The sequence below is a fragment of the Halichoerus grypus genome, chromosome 10, assembly GCF_964656455.1.
Source record: "Halichoerus grypus chromosome 10, mHalGry1.hap1.1, whole genome shotgun sequence".
NCBI classification, from domain to species: Eukaryota; Metazoa; Chordata; class Mammalia; order Carnivora; family Phocidae; genus Halichoerus; species Halichoerus grypus.
In genome coordinates this window covers 51,407,106-51,417,367 of record NC_135721.1, presented here as the reverse complement: position 1 = coordinate 51,417,367, position 10,262 = coordinate 51,407,106, and positions in this window count along the sequence as shown.

The window sequence follows — 10,262 nt, the reverse complement described above, 5'->3', positions numbered from 1 at the left end:
CATTTGGCCCCTGGAGCGGATTTCTTCTAAGGGAAGCGTTTTCCTTTAAGCTTTTTTTTTTTGTTTTCCAAAAGAAACAAAGGGTCCTTACCTGCGTTTCCTGTGGGCCTCTCTGATCCATCCCTGAAGTGGCCAAGAGCAGATCCTGGGGTGTGTGTGGGGGGCAGGGAGGGGAAGAGAAAAGTGTCAACTAGGTAGGATGGTGATGCTCAAAGTAACTGTCTAGCGGGGTCTTGGGGGTCACGAATGGGTGTTATGGGCTTTTTTCTTCTTGCCTCTGCCCCATCCTTTAAAGAGAAAACTTATTTTTGAAAAGTATATACATACACATTTAGGTTTTTATACCATGCTGTATCGGCAAGAATACCACTTTCGTTGTGCTTTATAATCTATTCCTGAATCTGTCTTCTCTTCCTTACTTGTTCCCCAAGCTGCTTTGCCTTCCTCCTCTACCTGCCCTGTGTGTTGAACCCCAGGAAGTCAACGGCTGCAAGGCTATTTCCTGCAGGGCAGTCTGGGGTTGGTTTTTTTCCTGTGTCTAACTCTTGGATGCAGTACGCTTAGGTAGCTGGCTGCTGAGTTTTCAAGTCCTTTCTGGGAGAAGATGACCCAAAGACCCTTTGAGATGGGGTGGTTTTTCCCATTCAGATCTCTGTGACTGTGAGATGTCTTGTTTTCAAAGCTCTCTGGGGACGGGGAAGGGTATGTGTGTGATATGTGATTTATCATGATTTCTTCGTTAATATTTGCTACATGGATGATTTTCTTATATTTTTCTGAAAGAAGAAATCACTGCCTGGCACTGCTAGAATCAGCTACTGAATGGCTGAAGAAATGGAGTATCTTTGACTTCTCAAAATCATAAAATGAGAATTAGTAAGGCACCCAATTCTAAGGTTTATCCAAATTTTTAATTTTGATTTCTTATTCTGTGGGGGGTGGTGAGTTGATGGGTCATTCTTCATTTTCGCTTTTACCTGAGAACCAAACTTGCCTTTACCCCTTGTCCCTAGACTTGGTGCTCCGGGAATATTGCTGTTAACCATCAATGTTGGGGCCATCTTCCTGGTGGTAAACACAGCCTAAAACAGGGGAGCAGCAGATGAGAGAGTATGGAATTCTGTTTCCAGATGTTTATTTCTTTATGTAAATATGAAGCCAATGTAAATCCTGTGTCAAGATCTAGAGAATGGTGCTTTTTACTACAGTTAGCACATGCATTTTTAGAACTACTACATGTTTTAGAGATCTTTGCTGTGTATATGTAAATTTCTGTACTGTTCCACTGTTAACAAATAAATTATTTCATTATTAAAGAAATGTTGGTCTTCCTGATGTTTTGTACCCTTTCACGGTTTTTACTTACAGAACTGAGTTAATTAATCAGACTTTTTAATTTCCTGGAAAATTCACTGGCCAAAAATGTTCAGCTCTCGGGTTCTGTGATCAGAATTTAGGTGGCGCAGCCCGGGCAGAGCTCGTGCATTGCTCAGAACCGATGCCATGTGGTTGCTGCTCTCACCTGTTCCCTGCTCCGCACTCGCCCTGGGCTCCCTGGTCACCGCGCCGGCGCCCCTGCTGATGCCCACACTCTGCTGGGAAAGACAGGGATGTAGTCACAATTTAACACCACATAGTCAGTTGAGGAATAAAGTTGGGCAGGGATCTGCCATGAGAAATCACAGCGGTGGTGGCTTTCCAGGTGGGCCCTGGAGAAAGCGGGTGTCTGCTAGGACAGGAGCGAGCCTGCAGGGAACGGGGGGGGGGGGGGGGGGCGGGCAGAGCACGTGGTGTGTGATGGACACGTGCAGGGAGGACAGCCGACCGTGAAGGACACATGCAATTGAGAGGAGACAAGGCACCTACTTTAGGGGTTAGTTGTTTCACGTATGAACCCATTTAGTTAATTGACATTCACTCATTTAGCAAATAGGGATTGAGCCGGGCTCTGTCGTAGAGCTGAGGGACACATGTAGGGACAGAACACAAAACCCTGCCCTTTGACACCGCTTTCTAGGGTCACTGACTGGCTCTGGCCCTCGGGCCCCACCCGGCAAGCCTCTGAGCCCAGCGCCATCCCCACCTGCCTCTTCTGGCTCCCTCAAGAAAGCACTTGTTCAGAGTCAAGAGGAGAGAAAAGGGTGGCTTTCTCCCTCTTGACTAGTGACCTCTTATTCTTAAAACCACCTAAAAATTCTGAAAGGTTTTTATGGGGCCCTAGAAGTTACCTATGATGGTCCGCAGCCTGCGGGGCTTATAAAAAAAAAAAAAAAAAAAAAAAAAGGATCTTTCTGGTACTCCTACTTGGGAAAAGTAGCCTCATCCTTCTGCTTTTTCCAAAAAGCAGGGGCCACGTGCTGGGCCAGTCTAGGATGTGGGATTCTAGAACCCACCTCAGTGGACAGGTTCCAAAGCAAACCCACCAGAGAGGGAACGGTCCACAACAGGGATGGAAGGCGCGATCCGCCGCAGCGCCGGCTCCCTGTTTACTGTGACCGAGGACAGGAAGCTCTGAGCCGCAGATAATCACGAAGTCAGCTTGCACAGACAGAGAACCTCCCCCGCAAGATGACAAATCTTACTCCCAACGTTTCCTGACTTTGCTTGTTCACAGTAGCCTGATGAAGTGGCCTTCCTTCTGCCGTGTGGGTCCACGTCACGCTGATGGTCAACTCAGGCCTCCTGGAACCCTGACGTCAGCCCTGGAGGTGACTGCGGTCATTAGCCCCATCTCTGGGGGCGCGGGGACACAGGCGGAGGGAGGCGAGCCGTTTGGCCCCGAGTCCACAGAGTTGGTGGACTCGGACTCCAGAGCCCACACTCCTTTGCCTCCATTTTTGCAAGAGCTGTGTCACCCTGTAATCCGTTTTCCATATTTGGCATCTTTTCTTTTTAAAGCCTTTGGATGCAGCGATCTATTTTCTGTGAAGGGACCTTAGGTTCCAGTTAATGATGCAGAAACCAGGAACACACAAGACCACTGTGGATTGCCATTGCTAAGTCAGTCATCGTCCTCACTTCCATCTTCATTTCCCTCTCTGTCCCTTCCGAGGGTTAGCCCCTGACTCCTGAACCTCACGGGGCTCTTGTGACAATAACCCAGCAGACTCCTGAGGAAGACATTCTTTCTCTACCACGTCTTTTGGGTTGTGAACCCTGTGACATCATTTTATTCAACCAGTATTTACTTAACACACTTCCACGTAGCCTTGGAGTTCCCTTTAATCCAGTGCCACTTTGGTCCACCTCTTAGACGTCACCAAGACCTAGATGAGGAGGGACACAGCAAGGTTCTCTGCCAAGAGTCTCTGGAAGAGCAGCCTCTCATTTCCGCTAACGACTCGGGCCTTCCCATCCATTAAGGGCATTTGGCTTCCGGTGGCCAGAGGCCCCACAGGCAAGGACTCCGCAGGAAGCATTGTTCAGGGCTTGGCACTGACTGGGTGGCCACTCTGTCCCACGTGGAATTCATGGGACGTTCTTGTGGGGACCACGTGAAGCAGATGGGACCACTCAGTGCTGACTGGGGGGTGAACATTTGCCCAGAGGAAAAAGCAGCTGCATGTTGGAGGCAAGTGACGGACACGCTTTTGGCAGACAGGAGGGCGGGCTCTGCCGGGCTGCAGCTTCTGGGATCTGCCCTCCCTGTGCATGAAGGCAGCATCTCTGGTGAAGACAGGCTGAGGATTTAGTGGGGAAACTGAGGCAAGAGCCAGTGCAGAGCAAAGCGTGTGGCCCCAAGGCCAGGACGGAGCTGGTGGCCGGGGGACTCGGGGGCTGGAGAGATTCACCGAGGCCCTGAGGGAAGAGAGAGGAGCCTTTGCTAGGGTGCTCTTGGCCTCACCTGGGGGCAGAGGTGAGCAATGACACCCACGATAGGGAGCTGTGTGTCAGGAAAACGTCTACCTTCAAGGAAACCCTGGGCCTGGGAGAGGAGACACCCGGGAGGGCCTAGGGGACAGAGGAAAAGGGAGAAACACCAGCCCAACCAACGCTGTTGGTCACCCAGATGGCCAGGCTGGATAACACCTGGGGGCCGTCCCCCAGCCTGCCCAGCGGCCAGTAGGGCTGGGAGACCCAAACCACCTGCTGGAAAGGTCGTCATTTCGTTAAAAAACGTCTGACAAACTCTTGCCTTGCTGATATTCCCATCACCCAGGAGGGAGAAGACGCCATCATCACGGAGCTCTGGCACTAATCCTGATCAACAGCGGAACGAGAGATCCTCAGGGGGACTGAATGTCCTTTAGACACCGTGGAAGGGGGTCCTGGGTGATGGTCAAGCACACAGACTCTGGTCAGATGATCTGAGGGCCAATGCCAGCTTTATACTCTGGGTGACCTGGGACAACTGGTCTTGGGCTCCATCTTCCCGTTCTGAAAAATGAGGGTAATCATAGTATCTATTTCCTGGGGCTGTTGGGGGGAGTGAGTGAGAGAGGGGATGGAAAGAGCCTAGCCCAGTGCCTGACTTTCGGGAGCATTCAGTACATATGAGCGAACATCATTATTTTACTAGCGCTGTCAGAAACGTAACTTAGATCCTCAGAAGACAAAATTCTAACATTCAGAAAAGAAATCAGCCTGGAAGGGAAAATTACATGAGATGGCAGGGAAGTGTTCAAATATGTCATTCTGACCACGCTATCTAGACAACGAAGGGCAAGCAGGAAGTGGTTAAAATGACAGGGGGAGAAAAGAGAGGGTGACTCAGGGATGGACTGTGGCCAAAGGTGGAGAAGGGGGTGTTTTGTTCAGGTGGCACCTCACCTAGTTGCTGTTCAAAAAGTTAAATCCCAAAATCCCTCCAGCCCTGCAAGGCAGCTCAGAGACTCTCAAAGAGAAACCAGGAAGTACAGGACTGGCGAAGCCAGAGAGACCCTTATTAAAGGCCTCCATTTTGCAGGCATCTCCTCAGAAGAGTGGGAGGTGCCTTAGGTCCCAGCGTTTGCATGTGTCTTTCCAACGGCAAATTCAGAACAACAGTCGCCAGAGCCCTAGCCAGTCAACAAAGACGCCACATTTCAAGTGTAAACTCTGCGTGACCATGAGGTTGTGACAATTCTCTGCAACTTTGTAATGAAAAGCTTTGGTTAGCACAACTGCAGGGCAAGCACAGACCAGCACAGGCCATGGAACAGCATGGGGCCCAGAAGAGTCATCAGTGGAGACAGATGACCAAGAGAGGACTGGGGTGAGGCATTGCCTCCTCACCGTGCTTACAGCTCTCAGTGGCGGGGGAAACCACTAGTCAGAACTCAGAGCAGGGATCCCATTGCTCTCCCTGAAGAATGGGTGTGTGTTTCCTCAGGGATAAAGTGAATCATTAAATGGATCACCTTTCTCTTATTGCTTAGGCTACCAGGAAGCTCAGAGCCAAATTCACACCTCACTGTTAGTAATTATATGAGACCCTGTGATTTGTGTGCGTGTATATATATATATTTAAATTCCCCCTAGTCTTTTTCTTGACCTTGATTTTTATTTAAAATTTCTTCTATCTTAATAATACGTAATTTTAGAAGTCATTTCAGGGGCGCCTGGGTGGCTCAGATGGTTAAGTGTCTGCCTTCAGCTCAGGTCATGATCCCAGGGTCCTGGGATCAAGCCCCACATCGGGCTCCTGGCTCAGCGGGTAGCCTGCTTCTCCCTCTCCCTCTGCTCTCTCCCTGCTCATGCTCTCTCTATCTCTGTGTCTCAAATGAATAAATAAAATCTTTAAAAAAAAAAAAAAAAGTCATTTCAGATTCACCTTTGTAGAGAACAAGGAGAACACAGTTGTAAAGAGCGCAGCCTGTGTATAAAAAACAAACAAACAAAAACACTCCGGTCCTTTCTTTGGCAAGCAGAGGGCAGTGAGGATGGCTAAGCATGGGTAAGGTAATTGGGATTGGAGAGCATGGAGAGGGAAGGTGAGTGTGGGTTTTTTTTAAGCAGTGGAAATAAACTTGCCAAAGAATAGAAGGGAGCTGCCTCAGGGCTGAAAGTAATCCCTACTTGTCTAGAGGAACTGGGGCTCCTCTGGGGGTTTCCACGGAGACCGGAGGCAGCGGCAGAGTTGGCCTGGGTCTGAGTCACCTGTCAGAAGCAGAAGGAACACCACCCTTTCTCCCCAACTCAAGAAAGCTCATCGGATTGCAAGTAAACGAGAATATTGTTTTCACAGGACTAGCCTGGACTCTGCTCTGTTGTACAAAGAGAAAATCACTTGCAAATTTCAGTATCAGTAAATTACTTGTGGTCCCTGGGGCGCCTGGGTGGCTCAGTCCATTAAGCGTCTGCCTTCGGCTCAGGTCATGATCCCAGGGTCCTGGGATCGGGCCCAGAATCGGACTCTCTGCTCAGCGGGGAGTCTGCTTCTCCTGCCCCCTCTGCCACCCACTTATGCTCTCTTTTTCTCTCACTCACTCGCTCTAAAATAAATAACATCTTTAAAAATAAATAAATACTTTGTGGTCCCACTGAGATTAGATTAATGGATGCAGGTCTATCTACAAGAAGGCATCCAGTGACATGAATGGGATACTGTCCCCAACCCTGTCCCTTTCAACATTAATACAATAATTTGGACTCAGGTATGGATGGCACATTCTCCACATCTGAGGATGACCCCCAAGGGGGTAAGAAGACACCCAGACTGCCTAACAGAATCAGGATCCAAAACTTGACAGCTAACGTGAGGGGGCGTCTCAGGCAAGATGCATTTTAGGAGACGAGTGCAGGCCCCCCGTCCTTGGCTATGGACATGCCAGTCCCAGAGGGGAGTGCCACCTACTGCCACAGGTCCGAGAGAAGGGGGCTCAGTGAAAAGTCTCCAGAGTGAAGGGGCCACCATAGAGTGAAGCCCCTAGGTCACGGGAAGCTGATCTTTCCCCCACTCTGCCCCCAGGATCCCCTTACGGCCCCCCATTATCCTTTTTTTTTTTTAGAGTGGCAAAGGGGCAGAGACAGGGGGAGAGAGAGAATCTTAAGCAGGCTCCACACCCAGCATGGAACCCAATGCCAGGCTCAATCCCACGACCTGAGCCAAAATCAAGAGTCGGACACTTAACAGACTGAGCCACCCAGGCTCCCCAGTTATCCTTTTAAAACAGCCATCAGATCCCAGCCTTCCTCAGTGAAAAAGCTGCCTGTGGAACTCCATCTCCCAGCACATTAGAGCCTTCTCAGCGCAAGCCCCACCAACCTGGCCTTGACCACCCTCCCGGACCTCAGGAACTACCACCCTACTCCATGGACGGCTCCCTGAATACCCAGGGCCTTTGCACTTGCTACTCCTTCTGCCCAGAATGTCCTCCCCCAACACTTTCATGGCTTTTCCCTTGCTTCGCTCAGGTCTCTGCACAGATGTCACTTTATCCACGAGATTCCCAGGACTCCCTCTGTACAAAACTACACATCCCTCCTTATCTTCTACCCATTATCCCTCTCATCCTGACTCATTTCTTCTTACCACGGGACATTCTATTTTGTCTGTTTGATGTTACAATGCAGCTCTGTAAGAGCAGAGACAGAACTCTCCAGAACAATGCTGTCCCAAAACCTAAAACCATGCCCGGCACACAGGGTGCTCAGCCATCCACATTGGTAGATGGATGCACAAGTGAGTTAAAGAGTGAACACAAGCAAGAGACAGACTTCAGGCTCACAGCTGAGGCAGGACGACAGTCTCCAATGTCACGTGCCCCAGAGGGCCGATGGTAAAACACAGTGAGTGAGGTGTTTACTACAAATGAAGGACTTTATCACTAGCAGAGTTGTAGGAAGGCAGGGCAGAGGGCCCCGAAAAATACCTGGGCTTTAGAATAATCCACATGACTTGGTCAAAAACAAAAGCAATTTGATAGAAAACAATCTGGTTGAGAACAAGTTGTGGGGGGGGGGCGGGCAGACACACAATTCATCCCAAAGGACAATTTGATCTAAAAATAGAGTCCACAAATATAAGAAACAGCGCAGAGGACCATAGGGGAAGGGAGGGAAAACTGAATGGGAAGAAATCAGAGAGGGAGACAAACCATGAGAGACTCTTGACTCTGGAAAACAAACTGAGGGTCACTGGAGGGGAGGTGGGTATGGAGGGGTGCCTGGGGGATGGGCATTAAGGAGGGCACGTGATGTGATGAGCACTGGGTGTTACATGCAACTGATGATTAACTGAACTCTACCTTTGAAACTAATGATGTGCTATATGTTGGCTAATTGAATTTAAATAAAAATATGGTCCACATTATTTTTCAAAAATTGGGATTTTGATGTAGTACGGAGGTGGAATGCATCCTTTTGAGCTTCAAGTATTTTGCTTAAATTTCAGAATTGTTTTACCCTCTTTTAAATTTCTAGTTAATATTTCCGCCACCTATCTTAATTCTGTTCATTTTTAAAAATGTATTGTGAAATGCCATGCACATAAAGGTGCATAAACATTCTGCTTAGTGAATTATTATACAGTGAGTGCCCACATGAACACCACCCAGTCAGGAATCAAGACACTGCTGGCCCCCACGTGTCCCCAGATGCCTTTCCTGACACATCATCCTGGCCACCCTCCGTCTGTCCTAACCATGTACCTTCTCTTGCCTTTATACTCTTGTCTCCTGAGTGTGCATCTCTACACCCCGTGGCTGAGTTTTGCCTACTTGTTTCAGAAGATGATGTAAATGGAATCACACTGTACCTATCTGGTCTGGCTTTTTTCACCCGACGTCGTTGCTGTGAGATCTGTGTTGTACGTGGCTGTCGTACCTGCCTTTTCTTCACTGTGTGGTGAGGTTTGTAACAGCAAAATGTTGGAGACAATCTGCATGTCCTAAATAGGGCATTAGTTACATAAAGTATGTAAGTTTACAAAGGAGAAAGCACTGTGTAATCCTATTTTTACTAAAAAGGAAGAAAGAAAAAAACAAGAATGAGGGAGTGAAAGGATGAAGGAAAATACATTCATATAAATGTCCATAGAGAAAGGTCCTGGAAAAATAGGCCATGTTTGACCTCGGGAGGGTAAGTAGGTAGAAGGTTCTTCATCAAGTTTCTTTATCTATTTTTGGATTGACCTAATTTTCTGATTTTCCTATAATGAGCACTCACTGCAATTGTAAAAACAACAACAACAACAATTACTAAGAGGAATGTAAACAATGACCAATTAACCAAGCAATAAAGTAACAAAAGGATCTGGAATTTGGGGGAGGTTTTCCAGGAGTTCTTCCTCCCAAGTTTATTCTCAGCCAATTATGTCTCTTCTACTCGTTTGGTAATTTTTATAAATTTTTAATTTTCATAAATTGTTAAAAATGTGTCTAACCACAGTGAACATGTTCAAAAGTTTTACAAGTACTTTACATATTGTTTAGCTAACCAAGGCCCATTTGTTGAACATTTCCGCTTTTCAAATTCATTTCCACCCACTTTGTCTTCCTGGCTCTATTTATAATAGATGAAAACAAATTCATTTACCAAATCTCTGTGTGGACTGCTCCAGCAGACCGAACTGAACATTCTGAAGGAAGGCAGGCTTACACTCTAACTCAGTTCAGCCATTAATCATTTGAGCAACGTTGAGCCAAATAACTTCCCCTAATGTCAATTTTCCCATCTGTTAAATGGAAATGAAAACCTACATTCCAGGGGTTTTGTAAGACTTAGAAATTGCCAAATCAGCAAACTGTAAGTTGCCTCAAGCCAGTTCCTCAACCTTGGCACTGCTGTTGACATTCAGGTGCGGAGAATTCCCTGTCGGGGGCCACCCTGTGCATTGTGGGAGGCTGAGCTGCATCCCTGGCCTCGCTCTACCCCCTAGACACCAGCGGCACCGCCCTCCCCACCTCCCCGAAATCTGTGACAACCAGAAAGGTCTTCAGACCCTGTCAAATGTTCCCTGAGGGGCAAAACCACGCCTGTTACCTCAGCAACTGGTCCCCCTTCACCACTGAGCCTGCTTATTAGCCTCTGGGGCCTGCATCTGGGCAGGTGCAGATGCCCCCCCACCCCCCACACACACAGACAGCCCCTTTCCATCCAGTCTTATGCCTGTGCCCCGTCCACAGGGTGCTGGAATGCACGTCAGGGCAGGACACAAACACCCCAGTGTGTGGGCTTTTGCTCCAGATTCTTCCCCTGACTCTTCCATTTCAGGCAAGTAGTCTAGCCTTTTAGGGTTTGCTTCCAGTCCTGGGCTACAAGCTCGCGTTGCCTAGAAGATATGGTACTTTGCTTCCCCAACTTTTGTACCTGCCTAAACCCATGGATGAGAATGAGTTCGA